General features: G+C 37.9%; 1 protein-coding gene across 1 annotated transcript in view; it reads right to left on the reverse strand.

The window, feature by feature from the left end:
- The window catches only part of KCND2 (potassium voltage-gated channel subfamily D member 2), a 456872-nt gene that overhangs the window by 108577 nt on the left and 327799 nt on the right, over positions 1–20496 (reverse strand). The gene's annotated exons all lie outside the window — the stretch shown is intronic.

Here is a 20496-nt window from a genome sequence, read left to right on the forward strand (position 1 = left end):
CACTGTCTATCCAACCAGCCTCCAAGTATATCTAGAATCTTGTCTAGTCCAACTATGCGAACGGCCTTCCCAATGTAAGCCACATGGTGCTCACCTGGACTATCGTAACAATCTTCTAACTTGTAGCTTCCAACTTGATCCCTTACACTCTGTTCATCATTCAACAGGCAGAGCTATTTCTTTACAATACAAGTCTGATTAGTTAATTTCCACCTCACTCCAAGTACAATCAAAAGTTTCATTCATGGCTCACAAGGTCTACATCATTTGTTCTGCACCGTCTCCTCCAATCCCAATTCATCCTGTTCTCTTTGCTCACCCTAGACCAACCACCTGAGCTTTCTTTCTCATACTCATACAGCTGAGCAGTTTCTGGAGTCAGGACACTTGAACTAATTTATCCTGCCTTGAAAATTCTTCTCACAGATATGTGCACTTCTCTTTCTTTTGCCTGAATTATTCCTGAAATGACACCTTGTCAGACACTCTTCCATGAGCTCCTGGATCCTGTGCTCCCTTACCCTGCCTGTGCTTCTTAAAAGCTTCATCATATTCATCACATATGGGTAATATTAATCTTCTGACTCGAATGTAAGTCCTTGGGTTCTGGGACTTTGGTTTTTCACTATAGTTTCATCAGCACATAAGAACAATGCCCAGCACAATGAAGGAACACAACAAAAATTTATTGAATTAATTCAGAAAAGCTGCATGAAGTGATGATGTGGAGACTGTGGTAAATATGGATTTAATTACAGAGGTTTCCTGAGGCGCTCCCCATTTATGTAGTGGCTGGATCTGGGCACTTGGGCGTAAGAAATATGCTTCTTCCATAGCCTCTAGAATTCCTAGGCACAGAAGGAAAAGAATTTTCCCCCCAGGGACATGGTTTGTTCTGATTTCATTAATGTAGTCTCATTTATGACCTATAGATGCCAAGGGAAATGACATTCTTAGTCCCCTCAATGACCGGTATGCATGTGTACCCTGCTTCAAAATCTGACTTATTCAGCTGGAGAAACATTCATTAAAAATTGCCACAGAGATTTTCTGTGAGGACAGTCACAGCTGGTTGGCAGTACCATAGCCTACATTGCCTCCGTGTCTGGTGAGGTACGTAGTCCCTTGATCCTTAGACTGTGGAATGTCTGTACTGATTTGCTCTGTGTTTGATGCAGTGACTCTAGGAGTACCTGAGCTCCACCTCTAAGGTGACCCTGCTGTTCAGAAAATAGCGTGAATTTTTGGTTAGCTTCCTTACACTGTTCTCATAAAAGGAGATGATCAAAACCTCTGTCTTAACTATTTGGGGTCTTTACTTAATTATAATGCATGAGTGTCTTATAAGCTGGTTTTTCTTCTTTCCATATATTTGTACATTTGCTGTTATCAGTGCTTCTTGGAGCATATATATGTGTGTGTGTGTGTGTGTGTGTGTGTGTGTGTGTGTGTGTGTGTATCTACTCAGTGTCAAAGATACCTGGAACCAGAGTGTGCACTGCATTTTTTTATAGCAAACTTTCCAGCCTAACAATTTTTTTCTCTAATTTCTCAAATTACTAATAGTATAGGTTAATTAAAGTTTTAACTCTGGATTCCTTAAGGCCTCCCTAGCAAAGGTGATGGAAACTGCAATTATTAGGCTTCTGCAAATAAATGGATGGTTTCTTTATTTGCAATAAATGGATAGTTTTAATAGTACATGTAGTCTAGTATAAATACACCTACATAGTGGTATACAGAATTATCTATGCATGAAAATCTTTGATTAAACTAGGGACATTGCCATAAACTTCCCACTTTAAACTGTAGTGTAGATCAAAACATATCATTACTTTAATTTAATAGAAGGGGTAAGCTCACTGAGAAGCTTATAAATGTGACTGCTAGAGAGACACTGACAAGTGAATCCAACTAAAGAACAATTCTTCTAGAGCTGGAATAAACTATAATGGGTAACATTTAACAGGAACTTTACTTTTCAAATAGGCATTTATTTGAGAAAGCTGACATAAATCAACGTTAAGAATCATATTGTAAATTTTTAAATCAAATGCTTCTTTGCTAAAATGAATAAACATTTCTCATTTATCCATTTTTTAAAATAATCATATTGAAAGTAGGATGTCATTTTATGCTCATTTGCCTTCCTCTTCAACTGGTTGAAAAGCCCCAGAAAGGCAGGCGCTGTCTGTCTTCTCTGTGTCTCCTGATAAGCACAAAGCTGGACACGCTGCAGATGTTTCATGAGGGTTTGTGGAAACAGTGGATTCAATTTCCAGTTCCGTTTAGACTCCTGCTGTGCTAAGTGCTCACATGAAGTTGTACTGGAATATAATAGCCTTGTGGTGTATGATGAGAATCGCACTGTGCACAAGTGGGAGTCAATGTTCACCAGCTCTAGATACAGTTTCGGACAAACTCAAAGACCATGAGACTCTGTGTAGTGTGTATCACAGCACTGGACGGGAACTTGGGGATGATGAGAAAACAAGTATGAGGTTTTCTTCAGGAGATTCTTACAGTGATAGATTTCTTTTGTGTGCTCCACTTTTCAAAGCTTATTGACTGTGAGCTTCATTTGAACTTCCAACCAACACCATGGATTGCATAGGGCAGACACTATAATCCCTTTTTAGGAAAAATAGGAAGAAAATACTGCAAATTGAAAGGCAATGATTTGCCCGAGGTCCCACAGTGAATCAGCCTTCAAATCTTGAACATGATGGCATCTTAATGGGAGACTCCTATAATACATATTTTAAAATAAATTCCAGTATTCCAGAGGAGACTGGTGCCATTTATTATGGACTGATTTGGAGCTATGCCACTTTTGGCTATTGTTGGTGGAATCAAACGGCATTGATTCATTGATGACGTCAGCAATCATCCTATCAGCCCCCTCCACATCCAAGCACTCTCTGCAACACTCATTCACCTCAGCATCACGCTGGTTAGTACCACCTAGCTAGGATGACTCTCCTAACCCACGCTTCATTAGGAATCCACACACTAATACACAGAATGATAACTGGCATTTACTTTTGTGAATGCTTATGACATCTCAAAAGGATTAGATGATACTTCAAAAAAGAAGCTACGCCCTTTATTTTATAGATTCTCCACTGTGATACTTAATGTCAACATAAACTTACTCTTCTTAGAGTCCAGTGTTTTTTCTGTAGAAACAGAAATGGATCAGGCAAATTTGCAAACTATTTATGAAGCAGTAAAACAGAAAACGCAAGAAAAGTAAATGATTAAATATTAATGTAGGCCACACAGTCTTAATAGTGATATTAAACTGAAAACAAAAGCTGCAGAAGGTAAAAACATTGTCACAACAATTGAAAATAGGTTCTCGTTTTAGATTGCAAAGCATCACAAAATTTAAAGCATACCGTTGTCCTTTCATATGTCCTTACTTACGTATTTAAAATTACATTCTCCCAAAGAAATTTTACAAAGGTAGTTTAAAACTTCTCTTTTTTCAGTTTGCAGTTAGGACAAACTATTGAGGATTTATCATAATCACTGATGGTGAATTGTGAAACTGAAATCACCAACGAATCCACAGTTTTCAAGTTTCTTGTTTCTTCTTGTTTTTGTCTGACACATTCATGATTCCCTCAACTTCCTCATAAAACGTTATTCTCATGAATTTTTCAGGCAGACTTCACAGTTCGAAAAGCTCAGATATGCTTCTGGACGTGCCTGATTCCAATCATCTTTGACTTTCTCCATGACTTCTATTGAGTTTCCCACAGGTAAAGTAAATTTTTCTCCCTCATATGTAGTACGGACTAATGAACCCTTACCCTGAGACTTCTCAGTTTAAATTAAATGAATGATTCTATCTCCGATTAGAAAAGTGGGGAGGCAAGAAATCAATGGAAATACTGATACTGTAAATGGAACACTGCAACGTCAGTGTGAAACCTATAAAAGTTCTTAATAAATACATTATTATTCAACATTCGAATTAAAGTTAACATGACGTGCTAGGAGACAATACTTTTGCAAAGCTTAGAGAAAAATCCCGAGATGTGAAAATTGGAATGGGGACTGCATGCAATGTCTTTAATGAGATCATTACATTTTTCTGTTAATGACAGTTGCCTTGCTTTGCTATGTTACTATGTTTTTTCAATATTTTTTTCCTGCCAATTACTTACTATGCTTCATTGGTTCTAAGTGATGCAATGCACTAAATCACTTGATCTTAGACATCACCTATGAGAGCTACTTTGCAGTTAATTTTATAGCAGCTATATACCACAGTTAGATGTTAAGACCATTTAATATGGCCAAGTATCATTCTACTCCCCCCCACTCCAATAATGATTCATGTAATATGCAAAATCGCAATTAGATGCTTTGAGATATACGTTAGTGAATGATTTTATCAGCTGTGAACTTCATAAGAGATTTGATCAAAACTTGTGCTGATTCTTTTACATTATAAAAAAACTGCTTTCCAAATACATGACTACTCCTATCATGAACTCTATTATTAGACAATACCCTGTTTTCTTTTTACATTTTAATTTTTTTACAGAAGATATCTGATTGGCTTACCCCTTGGATTATTAATAATCCCATGCATTAATTGTTTAATAGCAATATTATTAAATATGAGAGAATAAGGACAGTATGTGCCAAACATGACTCTCCCGATAGAATGCAGTATGTTATTTTTGTTGTTTTTCTCTCTGGTGGTAAAGTTGCCAGAGATCTCAAAAGTCTAGAGATGCTCACATTCAGGAAACTGCACCATAATTAATGTCTTCTATTGGTAGAAAGATCCATGAAACAGATATATCTCAAGACTTGAAACATATCGAAAACTTCTGTCTAGTTTTGTTCAAGCTTAGTTAAAATGTGATTTAACATAGCAAAGAGAATGATACGTAAGGCTGTCTTTGATGTCAAACTGAAATCCTGGAACTTCACTGAATATACAATTAGAAGCTAAAGTTAAGGGCTTCTTGAACCTCCCATCTTCCATGTTCCTTTCATCAACCATTTTACACACCACTGCCAAGAAATCAGTTTCCTAAAAACATAATGATCACTCTACAGGCTGTTCAAAAACTCTACATTTGTTCATCAAATGGTAGTCAAACATCTGCATTAACCAACATGTTCCAAGTTATTTTCACCCTACCCTAAACCTGTTGCTTTGTGCACCCGGCTATGTTACCCCTGAGCACCCACTGTGCCTCGCTCCCTCCACAGTTTGGCTCACATTCTCCTCCAAGCCCAGAATTGCTTGCCCTCCACACTGACCTATTCCTACTCTTGTAATTCTTCAGGGCCTGGGCTAATACTCATAAAGCTTTGTTCAGTGCCTTCCTCTGAACATCTTAAAAATGATTGTTTCTGTAATTACTGTGATGATTTAAATCATGTGTTTTCTATTATCTTTTTAATTCAAGAAACACTCTTAAATGTCTCCCATATGCAAGGCCGTGATACGAGGGCTGGAGGGCCTTGGCAGCCAAAGTGTGATCAGAGGAACCAGAAGCATTGCTGAAAACGCAGAATCTCAGAACCCCACCAGGACCTACTAAGCCAGGGCTGAGTCTTCATGATAATAAGAGCCCTTGGTGATTAAAGTTGGAGGAGGAGGATATCAACATGAACAAATCACACTTGCCCTCAGAGAGTTCACGGACTAATCACAGAGCATTGAATAACCAAGGCAGAATGAAAGTAAGGGTCTGGAGAGAAATATTAACCAAGTTTCCAGGGTGCGGACATGTTGAAGGAAGAGGCGATCACAACCAAATACAGTGATAACTACTTCTGCCGTGAAGTACCGTGAATAACAATAAAGACTTACTTGCTGATGCTGTTGCATACACGTGGGCCAACACTAGGCATTAAGATGCCTTGTTTCCAGTCTCCACGATGATCAGGCTGTGTGGCTATTAGTATCCTCAACTCACACGTGAAAAAAGAGGGTTCAGAAAGATTACATCCTAGCCAGCTACTGCCCAGGTCAGGATTTAAATCCACGTCTATCTTCTCTGCTCTTTCGTTTTGACATTCCCTCGCCTAAACTTATCACTTATGTCATTACACCTATATTACTTCTCTGTTGAATATGTGTTTTCTTGAACTTTATTTCAAAGACTTTTTAAGTCTCTACCTTTATGCTTCTTTAATTCTGCTTTAGAACTAATTGAAGTAAATATTTCACTGATACCTGAAAATGAACCATTCTCCAAAAAAGAATTTTTTCAGTTTTGACAATATAGGGCATGTCCCAGTAGGCTTTAGCCAAAAATGTCTAGATATAAAGGAAGAGGGTCTAAAATGTGAGTGTGTGTGTGTGTGTGTGTGTGTGTATAAAAGGAAGGGTTATTTTTAAAGCCTGAGAGAATCGAATAAGGACATCAGTTTGAGTATTCATTCCGTGATTTTGCTATAATCCGCTGAATACAGTGGGAACTTAGGATATGTTTTGTTAATGTATTTATTTGTTTAATTATTAACAGAAATGATGAGACTTTACATATAGCAATTTGGCATAAATTATTTTATCAATCAATCAATCAATCAATTACCTAATAATCCCTGGTAAATAACCTTTGGGTAAAAACTCCAATTTACTGGTCCCATAAAAATCCTGTCCTATCTGTTTTGGAGTAGCATTAGGCTCCTTTTCTTAAAAAAGAATTCTGTAAATGCACATCTATTGGTTCTCATGATCTCTTAATTTTAAAGTTGATGTCTTAATAATTAAACCATTCTTCTAAGCAGGCTTGACATATGTTTAAACAAACTCAGGCACATCAGTTCTGGACTGTTTAAAATCCAGTATAACATGGCAACAAGCCATTTGCTTAAGTAGTGGATTATTTATTTAGGAATAAGTGCTATTTTTCTTTTTCTTATAGTCTAGTACATCATATAGAGTGTATTGTAAGAGTTTCCTTTATAACTTGGTCAGGTCATAATGAGTTAATGAAAGGAAGAAAGTCTTTGAGAAAGAAGGCTAGTTCCATTCTACAAAAAAGGACATTCCTTCATTTTTCACACAGTTGAATGCCATTCTTCACAGAAGTATCAGAGTTAGGAGGATTCTCTTAGAAAAGATGAACAAAAAGGAAGGAACTCCATTCACAGCACTCCTCACCCCTCTGCCTTCATCAGTCACTGGTAGTTGTAGATGGAGATGCTGAAATTTATCCCTTTCATCTTGTTTCCTTCCTGCACTGAGCTATGCGACATTTTCTCTTTTCTTCTTTTTATTCTATATCAGAAAGTGTTTTTCTATTACTGTCTACGTGTTTTGAATTATTTGTATTTGGTGACAACAAATTTTACCAACTTTATTATCTTCTTTTAGAAAAAAAACCTAACATTTAATATCACCATTATTTTGTAAAAGAAATTACATCTTGTAATGAAAAGCAGGTCTTAAAATTGAAAAAAAGAGTACTTTAATAAAAAGCTCACTTTGCTGTCCATATTGTTTAATTTTGCTTCCATGATAACTAAAATATTTATCACAGACTTCAGAGTGTATTAACCTGTATTTGGGAGTCTCTGGGGTAAGCAGTACAGGCTGGTGCATTGTCCCCAGAATCACTGCAAAAATTGGCACCTCATCCTTCAATGTGTTTAACAGAAGCACAAATGAAAGGTCAGGGGTTGCCTTGGCAGAATGAGATAGAGGCCCAAGGTGACAAGATACCATACGATATAGTAAAAAAAAAAAAATCTCTTTTTTTTTATTTTACCAAGGATGAGTCTAGGTTTTCCAAGGATCTAGACCTTTACAAAGAGGGTTTTTACCTGCCAGTATCATTCAACTTATTTGGATCAAGACCTTATGACTTAGAATATCAATTTTGCAGCTTTCTATCAGTGGAGAGAAGTAACATAACTCTTAAAATTACGAGTTTTTACAAATTCCTGAGCAACACATTGATACACATTCACTTAGTATTTTTCAAGAAATTTAAAGTCTTTTAAACTTAATAGAACGTTTCAAGGAAAAATACCTGGTTTGGAAACTCCCTTCTTCTGTATTAGAACTATAAACAATTTCATCATGTTTAGATTTCTTAGCTTCAGTTTTGTTCCTTCATTTATTCCAATATGAACAAGACATATTAGCTGAATTCTGATTAGTAGGAACTGTGCTAGAGAAACAGCAGTGAGCAAGATAAACATCCCTGCCCTCAACGTTTCCTCTGATCTCCAGGTTATATTCCTTCATGGACGAGAACTTGTGGACTGTAAATGAATGAAACTGCCCAGATGCCTCTCAGGAGTAAGAGAGTTTTTTGCAGTTCAAATTCTGCCAATTTTTCATATAAGGGAATGAATGACAGCATTTAAATGAAAAACTCAAGATAACAATTTTTAAATGCTACTTAATTATCATTTCTTTTCATAATTAATAGAATTATTACTGTACTTAAAAATTATTCTCAAGAATATCATCATTTGAGGTAACATAAACTTTTTCAATGTAATTAGATGGAAAATGTTCATTTTTAAGATGTTAGAAGAATATTGCCTAAATATTAGCTTTATGAATAAAGCCAGAGTTTGAGTATATTTATTTACAAAACAAATCCTTTTCAGCCTCCTCTTTCCTACACACCATCTTGAATAGGGTAGATATAAATCTTGCTTTTGCAGCTCTGTTTCACAAATTCATAATTTGATGTTCAGTTTTCAAAAGATTACAACAAGCCAAGAATAGTCATGACAATAAGTGAAATAAAATTATGGCTTCCTGACTGTTGGGCTAATGTTCTTTAAGGAACCATATCATCTACTATATTCTGGTTATTTAGTTTCCGTTGCCATTGTTACAAATTCTATTTCATGCCTGTAAATTATATTTTCTAAGTTTGCATGCACCAAATATTATTTATTACACCACTGTTTGGTTTTCTGATTTCTTAAATTCATGCACGAACAGGTAGCTGCTTTGTTTCAACTATTTATATAATATATATGAAGACACACACCTTGAACCCTTATGTTTTAAAGCTTATTGAAGATGTTTAACTTCATGACACATCCATAGCCTTAGTCCACAGGCCAGATGAGGACAGAGTAAAAAGTTTAATCATGTTTTCATTTCCTAATGTGATAACTCATTCTTCATACAACAAACATCTAAGATATGAGAAAGTAAATAAATAATAACTTCCAACTTTTGAGATCCCTCTGGCAAATCATTCTAAAATCTCTAATGTGAGAACAGAGGACATCAGACAGAAATACTTTGTTTATGTGTCTTTTAACTGATGTCTCTAGCCTGAAATTCAGCAAAATGTTGCTGATCTAAGTTCATCTACGCTAAATTAAACTGTAACTGGAAAGGCCTATCCTAGTTCAGTGTAAATCAATCACTAATGTGATAATTACATAAAATATACACCAGGAGGAAGGTAATAAAAACTTGCATTTTTCACAAAATAATCAACTAATTAATATTTTCCTTGTGAAGCAATGAGTCTTAAAATACTAAATGTTAATTGTGTTAATAATTGATAAACTTCTTTAATAAATAAGACATATTTATAACTAGAGACCATAAAGTTAATGTAGCTATAATTCAGTTTAGACTCTGAGAAATTACCCTTTGGAATGAGACAACATTTTAGGAAGAAGACAATTAGATTACTGATCACTGAGACAGAGAATGTGCATGATTCTACATCATCTAAAAACTTTTTACGCTTTTGTGAACACAATGTTATCTATTCAAATCTAAAATTTACATAGAAAATATTTTAAGTGTTGGTATGGAATTATGTTTTATGGAAGAGTCACTTGACTCATATTTGGCTCAGATTTTGATTCTGGTTCCAAGTTGAGAAAGGGGATAACCTAGCTTAAAGCAATTACATTACAAAAATCTGGAACACACATTCATTACAATTTCACCATGAGGCATCAAGCTGTAACACGAAGTGTGGCACACAGGTGGTACTTGGATGCTATCCAGAAGAATGCAACTGCTAGAAGCATCTTGCTATACCTGTTTCATGTATAGCACACTCCCAGGGCATAGCCTAAGGGTAATACAACAGCGAGACTCTGGAATATACGTCATCCATGTGGCACATCTGGAATTTAGATGCATACGTCTTGTCTTCTGAACATAAAATGTGTGTTGCTGATGGGCTAAATACACCGTAATTAATGTGACCATTGAGGTTAGTTGATTCATTGTTTTAATGATTAACCCTACGGGCAGTTGCATGTGCATGCTGTACGCCAATGTTTGGGAAGCAAGAGACAAGGTGGAATTAAAAACAGAAAGGGCTGAGAATCAAGGACACTGGGTGGAACTAAGAACAAGAAGGGCTAAGAAGATGATGAGGCACTGGGGTCCGAAGGACACTCAAGTGTGACTCATCTTGAGAAATGTAAGCTAGAGTATAATCTGACACACACGCACCTGAAACAAAGCTTCACTTTTACTTTTGTTTACCCTATTTAAATGAGATACAAGAGATATTCTATTTTATTTTTTATTCTATTCCCTTCTGCTAAAAAAATATTACCGGTCCCTACAAAATAGGTAGATTTCACTTCACTAATGAGTCGTGAGGTGTAGCTGAAAAAAAGTGACTAATTTTAATAAATGGTTCTTAATATAAAGTACATGGACAGGTCTGAAGAGCTTATTAAAACCATGAAATTATTTGAGGAGATGGTCCATATCCATCACATGCTGAAATAGATTCATGACATCCACTCAACATAAAAACTAAAATATATAGAGCCATTTACAGTTAGAATAGTGCATAGTACACATGTATTATACTAACAACTTTATATGCATTATCTCATTTAATCCTTAAAACAGCCTTTTTAGATTGGTTCAAATTGTATCCAAAATTTTTAGTTGCAGAAATTAGTGCTCAATGGGAGACAATAATTGTTCCTTAGATTACTTACTTAGTAAATGGGTAAATCGGATTTTAATATAGGCAGTGTGACTCCAGGCCATAACTTCCTCAAGCCTGTGAAATCTGCTCACTCCCTTCCTTCTTTCTTTCTTTCCTTCCTTCCTTCTTGCCTTCCTTCCTTCCTTCTTGCCTTCCTTCCTTCCTTCCTACAAAAAGGTTTATCCATGACCTGCTTTGCACCATACACTGAGAAAATAAAATTAACTAATAAGTCCCTGAAACCCTATATAGTCTAGTAAAAAGTAGTCAAGGTTGAGGGACATTTCAAAGCCACCATAAGAGTCAGAAAAGCAGAAATAGACACAAATTCACCATGAAACTCAGGCAACTTCTTCTTTAGATAATATGTCCTTTATAAGTTTTATGATAGAGCAAGGAACAATGCCAGATTTGACAGGTTCAAAATCTGTAATCTAGGAATCTACCACACTTAGCAAATTTAGAAATTCTTGGTGTAGACTGGTAAACCGCACATTGGGTCACCCTGAAAAGTTCTTGATTGGGGCTAAGGTGCATTCCCTTGAATGTTCACATGTTAACACTAGGGTTACTGTTTGCAGTAATGAGATTAAATTCTGGTTGTTGCAACCCGTTGACAAATCTGCACAGTCTCTGGCAGTATACTGGCTTTGGGAAAAGGGCTCAGATGGTGCAGAGCTGCAATCCTCTACAGCAAAACTAATTTTAGCAAAGGTCAAAATCTCCAGGTCTGGGTGTAACTCATGAAATTGACAATGCGCCTGTCATCTTCCCTAACAATATGCATAATAAAGATTCAGAATTACAACAAAGCAGAGAAATCTTTACAGACTCATTCAAAGCTAAACTGCTTTTTACAGTGGCTAACAGAACTATTAGCCTATTAGCTAAGGGCTTACTTTTTTTTTTCCATTTTACACAAACTTAAATAGAAACATCTTTGCAATTGATGGTGGCTAACACTGGTTGTAATTATTAGGAACACATGGAAAGAAGGTAAAGTTCTCTGATTCTAGTTAAAATGTTTGTTGTGATTTTAGGAAGTTTTAAGAAAATGTCAAACTATTATGTAGCAACCAAGAGTCAATGTGGGAAGCTATAACTACTTTCAATGATTCTGTAATTCTTTTGTAATTGTCTTTTTAGCCGGTTATGAGCCACATGGGAAAATGGGTCTACTTCTTTTATAGTCCCTTTATAACCTTTGTCTAATTTTGATCCTCAATTTATATACCATACTTTGCTTATTGAAAATGTGGTTGTTTCTGAGAATTAAGTAATCTTTAGAGAAGAAAAATTATCATTTAAAAATATTCTTTCTAAAAACTCTAAAGGCAATTTCAAAGGAAGTTTCCAGAAAATAATGTCAATAAAGCCAGCATTCCTGGAGAAAATATGCAGCCTCTTAAATACGCAGCCTCCTAAAGAGATTGCTTTGAAGGGAAAGCACTTGTTTGGATATGTAAGTTCTGATAACGTTGATAAAATTTCTGCTATGGCAACATCACATTGTAAAACACTTGACAATAAACAAAGGATATTAAAAAGCCTTCATCTCCATTGGGATGTATCCCTAATGCTGCTGTAATGTTCATTTTAGTAAGTTGATCTGACTTTAAAAATAGTATCTAAATATCTTGAGGGGTCTCCAGGTGAATACTTCTGACACACACACAGAGGAACAGAGAGAACTGTTTGGATGTAGGGTTGGATGAGGCCCTATGAACTCTCAAGCTTAATACGGGCAAAACATAATCTTCAACTTTTCCTTCCCATTTTTTTTTTTTCTTCTGAATAAATATACCCAGTGGCTGAAGCCAGATATGTGGGGTTATCCCCTTTTTCTAAACATACAACTCTGAGTCATCAGCAGTATACTGACATAATACAAATCTCAAATCCAACACCTTCTTTTCATGTCTATTTTTAGGAGTCTACTTCAGATCACTGCAACAGTTACCACCTAACTTATTTCTCCTTTTCCACCTCCTTTCCAAAAAGCAGTATTTACATAGCCGCAGAGGGATCCTCTTACCAGGCAAACTCGCCCTCTAAGCCTAAGCTCCTCTTGCAACGATCCTTTCATTGCAGTTCATTTCACTTAGAACGAAATTCCAAGTCTTTGTTGTGTCCTCGCGCTCTGAATGATTAATCCCCTCCCCTCCTTGTTGTTCTCTTCAGAATCATTTGAGCTCCAACTGCACTGATCCTCTATGAGTACTTTGAACAAGCAAAGCTTTTTCTCCTTCCTCTGAATGTGTTTTTCTCATTGGTTGTGTTGAGATTCCCACTCTTCACATTAGCTGACATGCCAACTCAGTGAAAAGCCCATTCTTCATCGTCATGTTTAAAGTATATTCTTCTAAGTTACTTTCTATTTTGTTTACTTGTTTATTTTCTTCCCAGCATTTATTAGATTTTCTTTCTTGTCTATCTCTGGAGACTACAAAGTCAACTCCCTAAGGATAAGAGTCATGTTAGTCTTTATCATCATAGAACCAAAGCACAGAATATGGCACATATTTGATACTGAAACGTTTGTTGAATGAGTATCACTGTTTCTTATCTATATTATAGTGAAGGGTAAATTCTCTCCTAGTCTGTGCTGTTGCTACCTCCCACCCTTTTCCTGTCACCAGGTTTGTCTTCACAAAACTGACTCGAGCATATTATCATTTTATTGTCTCTGAACTATTTATGTTTCCCTAACCTATAGAATAGCCTACTCAGATAAGAGTGACATTCAAGGCCCTCCAGAATTACCCAGGATTATCTCTGTTCAGTTACACCTCTTCAACAGTGTTCTGTTGGGCCTCATGTCCCAGCCATACTGACCCATTGAACCAACTTGTTATCCAGTATAATAACACCCCAGGTATTTCTCGCCATTAGCCCTGAAAATGTGTTTACGTCAACGCACTGAAAAACTCAACCTGCGTGATTGATTTAGAATCAAATTCCAAGAAGTAAGAGCTCCCTGAACTTTTCAAGTCAGTGCAGTTCCAGTCATTTTAACATGTCATCCCTGAACAGCAAGTAGTTTCAAGGCAAAGGATTCAGTCTTGAAAGAAGGAAATGACTTCTTTAGAAGAGGAGCCATCCGGTCTGACACAGTTTCAGACCGTGCCATGAAACTATAATACTAGGAAACCGCCTGGCCCCGGAGAAGCAATTACTTGTTGCACTGTATTCTCTCCTATTTTCTAGTACAATAGCAGGGCAGTCAAAAGGGTGACTTACAGAACTAAATTCTGATAATCACAGGGAGGATTTACAGAAGAAATGCTAAAGGAACAACAAACAGCATGGAGAAGATCGTGGCTGTTGGAGAGAAACAGCAGCACTTCGCCGCAGAGTGGTGTCCTGTCGCACTGAGTCGGGGCTGCCCCCTTATCACCCAGGAAAGTGACGAGTGTCAGCCCCCAGGAAGACAACGGGCATAGCGCCTCGAAAGGGAGAGTGTGTCTTGATACCTGTTCCCCCTTTAAGACAATAATACGTTGGACTTCATCACTACTGTTATTTCTCCAAACAATTTCTACATAAGAATATCTTATGATTAGAACACTGGCCTTCAGAAATGGAGCCACTCTCAGTGGGGTTTACAAATTATCTGCCAACCCAAATTCTGTTTGTAAATGATCTTGAAGCCAGATTTCAGTGAAGGATTATCAATGACAAGGCCACTTTCTGTCCCTGATGATTTGACTAAGGCAGCCTTCTGTTTGCAGATTTCTGAAGCAAAAGCCAAGAATAACAAACGTGCCCACGAAGCATTACTGAGTAGCTGGGAGAACAGGAATTAGAGTCCAGGTTATAAATCCTCCCGTGGCTACTGGAACTATCTAGTTGTGTGAGTTTGATTTCAAAAAGATCCTTCAAATTTTCATGGCCTCCGTTTCTTCATCTGTACATGAGGATTTGTTTAGATAATCTTATATGTCTCTTCTTACTCTGAACTCTATGAGTCTACGATAAATGCATTTATTTAAATTGTTAGTGCCTGTTGCTTGAAAAAGAAAGGTCCAGGATAACACAGTAAGCTTAGTACTTATTAAACTTTCCCACTACATTTTCTCCTAGGCAGAGAATGGCAAATATCTCCCCCTGCAAGTTTCTTTGTAGTCTCTGGTTTTATTTTAAAAATTATGCCAACATTGTATTTTATTCCATAAGGTATTGTTCATTTTAGTACAAAGTGCTGAATATAATTAACATTAGAAAGAAAATCAACACAAAAAACATTTTACCATACTCGTCCTGTGATGTTGAGTATCTCCTGGCACACATCAGGTTAGTAAATGAAGTTTTAATCCAGTGTTCATTGCATTTTAACAGAGTTTAGCTGGGGAACATATAAATATAAGTGGGAAAGAATATGTGCGTACGGGGAGAGGGTGTTGGGAGGTGAAATCTGGAAGATTTTTGGCTAAGGAATTGAACGAAGCAGCAGAGCCTACAGCTGCAAATAAAACTAGACGAGGTGCAGGTTTAGTTCTGGGGACGTCATTACTGATGAAAGGGCCCTGAGGTTCGAATCAAGCAGACCTCAGAATGACTCTCCACTGGAGCCCTTTGTATCAACTGTTTGAGGCACTGAGCTTTGAGTATAGTCTGTTAAAATGATTCCAACAAAGGTTATTAGAGATTTGTTTATCTAAAATGTATTTTATATCCAAATAATTTCCTATCAACTTTGGTTAGGATCTTTATAGGGAAGTAGAAGCTGCCTTTTAGGAATTTTGACCACCAAAAAATCAAGAGAGGACTGTAATTCTATGCCTGAAAATAACAAAAGATCTCGTAAGAAAATGAAACCCCTGCCTCCCCAGCTAGGATACCTCCCTGACCCCGACCTCAGGGATGAATGACGTCATGGTACAACACAAGGAGAAATTCAAGGAATGGGAACTTACTCATTCTGGAGGGGAAAAAAAGAAAAACCAATGCTGAATCATAACTGTCTTTAATTGTGTACGTGGCTGCAATTTTCTTTCTTGAGGTCTTGGTTATCCAGCTATCTACAGTTGACCTTTGAAGTTTCTGGGGTGTGCTGTTTTTCTGAATCACTGTGTAATAGCTGGTAGATGTCCCCAAAACCCAGATCGTGGCTCCAGAAAAGGAACTGAAAATTAAGGTAAATATTCCAGTTTTCTACTCTACAACGTGCTGAATTCCTCTCAATTTCGGTGGCTATCTTTGTGCTTTTCCTAGATTCATAAGTACACTCTTCTGTAACGAGCAGTTTGCTTGAAATCTCAACTTATTTTACAATTTGAATTTATAAAGCAATTTGTGAAACAAGGTCTGGGAATAACATGCAACCCTTTTCTAATTTATCAGTGGAAATTCAATTATTTTAACATCTTTCTTCAAACATCTGAAGAAGTAACTGAATGAGACACATGTGATCATAGTTCTCATGAGTTTATCAAGTTTCTTATAGACTGAAAAGTTATGAAGGCCAGTAACCAAAAATTGTTACATACACAATAAGAAGGGCCTCATTCTTTTAGGAATTAACCTCCATGATTGAAATGCATGTTTCTTAGGACTTACATTTTGCCAGTAAATTATCAAGGCCTGGGGTCTTAATGTCTGCATGTAGTAATGGGTCTGAGTATTCCACGCAACATTAATGAAAGGGGCAAAAGTTAATCATTTGAAGAATAATATGAAAAAGTTTATAGAACAAATATACGTGTCTCATATGAAGTACAATAAAACAGACATGACTATTTTATCTTTCAACATATTCCTTCAAAATTTATTGAGAACCTTAGCAGCACACCTTATGTGTGATTTCCATCACTAGTGAAGGACTCTTAATTACTTTATTTAGTGGGAAAAAACCACTGAACACGAAATGAGTGTCCTGAGGAGACGGGGCGATGGAACTAAAGTGTAACATTAGCTCTCTATTTCTTGAATTAGAAGTCTGTTTGGGCAGAAGAGATTTGAAAGACGAATTGTGGTGTTTTTTTCTGATATAGTTGCTTGTTCAAATTCAGCCTGAGCTGTTCACCAACTCTGTAGATACTAATTCAGGGACAAGATAGCAACGGAGCAATAGCTCTCAGTCTGCTCATTGGTAGCTGGCAAGTCACAAAAGACACATCTTAGGTGGAGAGAGCTACTGATGAAATGGTCTGGAGGGTGGACTGGGAGAGCCGGAGGACCAAGTCCCCACACTCATGTCGGTAGGCACATTTCAGGGTCTGGAGAACCCGGATCGGTTGTGCGTAAACCGTCTTTTTGGTGAGAGCTGTTACTGTTGAGCCCCAGCCATGCAGTCTCAATGCCATGGGCTGAAGACCTCTTCCCAGGAAACATCCTTTTCTTTTCTACTCTTGGTTGGTGGCTTTCTCAAGGAAGCACAGGAAGAGCCCTGTGGTGATTCCAGGGTTCTGTCGCCTTTGATGATGTTTTAAATATCGTCACGAGGAAGTCTTAAAAGGTCATCTTATCTGGAGACTCATCTTGGAACAAAGTCCGCATTTCACTTTACTGTGGAGAACAGAAAAGTTAATCTCTCTCTATGCTGCCTCTTGGGTTTTAATCTCTGCATCTTTATTCATCTGTTCCTTTCTAATCTGAAAAATTCAATCAGGGTTTTCTGGATACAGGCCAGAATTTTAAGAACAATTCTCTCCACTGCCCTTTCACCCCAACTCGAACCAAATAAATATCACAAACCCACTCACAGCCCTTCAGCAAAAATTCACTTCAATGCTAACTTACACCCCCTGCAAATACAGGGCACCAAGTCACAAATCTCCCATCGCTGGGCCAGAGGCAGTCTACGAACTTCTGTGGGTTCCCTTGAAAGGCCATCACCGACTACCTCGGTTTTCTTTAAGATTCTCTTGTCTTAATATGAAGTTTCGAATTTATAACAAAACTGTTTGCAGCTTCCCATTTTAGAAAAGCCTCCTTAAAGATACAGTGATAAATCAGGTGTGCAATAATTAAACACTCTCTGAAAACTCTCTGGGATCTATTAAGCAGTAAAGCACAGAGGAGCCCAGATACTCGTCATCAGGGCTGCCTTGTCTACTCCTGAATTTCGTTTAATGGTATGGTTCCGCACTTCCAGAGGGCTGCTGTGGGCTGGCGGACGTGGTACTTAGGCAGCAATTATCCTCCCTTAATGATAGAAGTAAAACTTAGATCATTTGTGACTTCTTTGGGATGGCAAGATGGGCGTTTTCAGAACTGATGTGAGAAATGGCTTTCGAGAGATGGGAGGCTGGAGTTGTTCTAAGAACAGCTGAGTGGGTGAAGAGAATAAAAGGACAGGCTGGTTTATAATCCTGAAAATACACATTTATCTACATAACCCAGCGAGACAAACAAGGTGAGCAGATGGACAGCACGCTACTTTGTCTCCCTGCAGTATGAAGACAGGCATTTTTTAAAAAGAGAGAAAGCAGCTTTCTTTAAAATGATGAAACCTTGGAATGACTCTCAGAAAGTAATTAGTTTCCTCACAAATAGTGATGACATAGTAGTACATCTGTCCTGCGTTTATTTCAAGACGGGCGATTGATTTCTTTCCTCCAAGGCTTTGCTTCTCAAGCACAGTCCAAAGACCAGCAGCACAGGCATCTCTGGAAACCTTGTTGAAAATTCCGAACCGCAGGCCCCACTCCACAGTGGAAACAGACTCCGTGTTTTCACTGATATCCCTGATGACTCAGGTGCACATCAGAGTGGGACAAACTCTAGTCCAGGGAATCCTTTATCTCCCTTTCGTTTGGGGATGGAGGTGGTTAAACCCAACTGCCTTGCATGCAACACTGGGTTCTAGCACTGTGAGCTTTTGAGTCATTGAGAAAGGCACTGGCTTCTCATTCTGAAGATGTTTCAAGGATGATTCTGTAATCCTCAGGCTGAATGAGAAGTCCAGCTGGTTCATCTAAGTGGTGCTATAGAGCTGGCTTCATACCTTCATCATCCTTTCTATGGCTTTGGGCTAAGGGCACAATAGTCAGACATGTTCTATAGTTTAGTTACACATGCCATCGAGTATTTGGAGTTTTGTAAGAAGTAAATACAATAACATACCTGGAAGCATTCAGCACACAATATGCACTCAAATACATATGTGTTATTTTGGGGATAACTACTATACTCTTTCCAAATTATTGCAAAACCACATTGCATATTTAAACACTCAGCATTTCTATGAGCAGGATGTGGACTTCATAAGTCCCAGGCGGATGATTTTCATACTGTCCTTCATTTATAGTCGGTGGAGGAAGGGTGGCTTCATGGGCCCGGGACCTGAACCATCCTACAGGGCCCTGTGCTTAGAATAGTCTTACACTTGGTTTGAAGCTCAGCAATGGCTGCCTTGAAATTTAGAAATAATTTTTGTAAAAGAGGGCCTCACATTTTCATTTTGAAAATCATGTAGCTGGCCCCATGTGGATGAGATCTAGTGGTCAGCAAATCCCTTCAACCTTAACTAAAAATCCTGGCCTTAAGTTCTTCCACGGCAAACACAGCAGATGGGAGCAGCCTTCAGAATGGCTTGTATTACAAAATCCGCAGTGTCTTCAAGTTTGAAGTTCACAAAACTCAAGCACGGAAGTTTCTGTGGCACAGCAACTACAGAAAAATAGTGGGCAGATATCCATACTGCATGCATCAGTCTTCCCCAGCGTTGGTCCAACCACAGCAGTGGATCTGTCTCTGGCAAAGTCTCAGTAAATCTGACGACCAAGAAATGCTTAGTCAGTTCCCAAGGCTCCTTCAAAATAGCGTGAACAGATATGTCAGGGTTGACAGAGTGCTGTGCAACCCTCTCCTTCTCATCAATGAGAGTGAAAAATGTTGGCTAACAGTCAGTCAATCTATGCCCCGAGATATCACAGGGGATATGGAGACTTTTTATGACAGCATCTTAGTCTCCCTCAGCTTAAATTGCCATGGCCATTGTCACCGTCCTCCGGACAGGGATTCAGTAGCTGTTGTCCTACTGCATTCTTAACTGTGCAAGGAAAACATTCAGAATATTATGAATTGCTTTGCACCAGCAATGTAGTGTTTTGAGGGGGTGAACCTGCTGAAAACCAAGGTCATCTCTGAGCCTAAGTAAAGATTCCCACCCAGAGCTGGACTGCCTCAGTGTAACAGACAGCTGACCTGTGGGCATGCAGCTCCTCAGAGGTGCATCCACACCGTCCAACTGGTCAGTGTTGTTTATTGTTGTTATTGTTTTGTTTTGTTTTAAAGAAGGCAATTTAATCATGAAAGCCAAGCAGATGGACAGTATCCACCACTAGTTCAAACTGTAAAGGCATTTTTCAGCTTTAGGTGTTTTGAGGAGTTGGCGGCCATATTTAGCGTTAACTGTTGCAGTCACTAGTCTCCCGGATGATGTGACTGATTGAAGTAAGTGTTGCAAGCCATGTGTCTGGAGGCATGGGAGTAAAGAACGGGAAATCACAGGAAGCCCAAACAGCTAAAGTGAAACAGCAGAAGAAAACAAACAAACAAAAAAGGAATTAAAAGATGATACTAGAGCTCGGTTTTGGACTACTGCGAACAAAAGGTGAGA

This window comes from Camelus bactrianus, chromosome 7, assembly GCF_048773025.1.
Source record: "Camelus bactrianus isolate YW-2024 breed Bactrian camel chromosome 7, ASM4877302v1, whole genome shotgun sequence".
NCBI lineage: Eukaryota > Metazoa > Chordata > Mammalia > Artiodactyla > Camelidae > Camelus > Camelus bactrianus.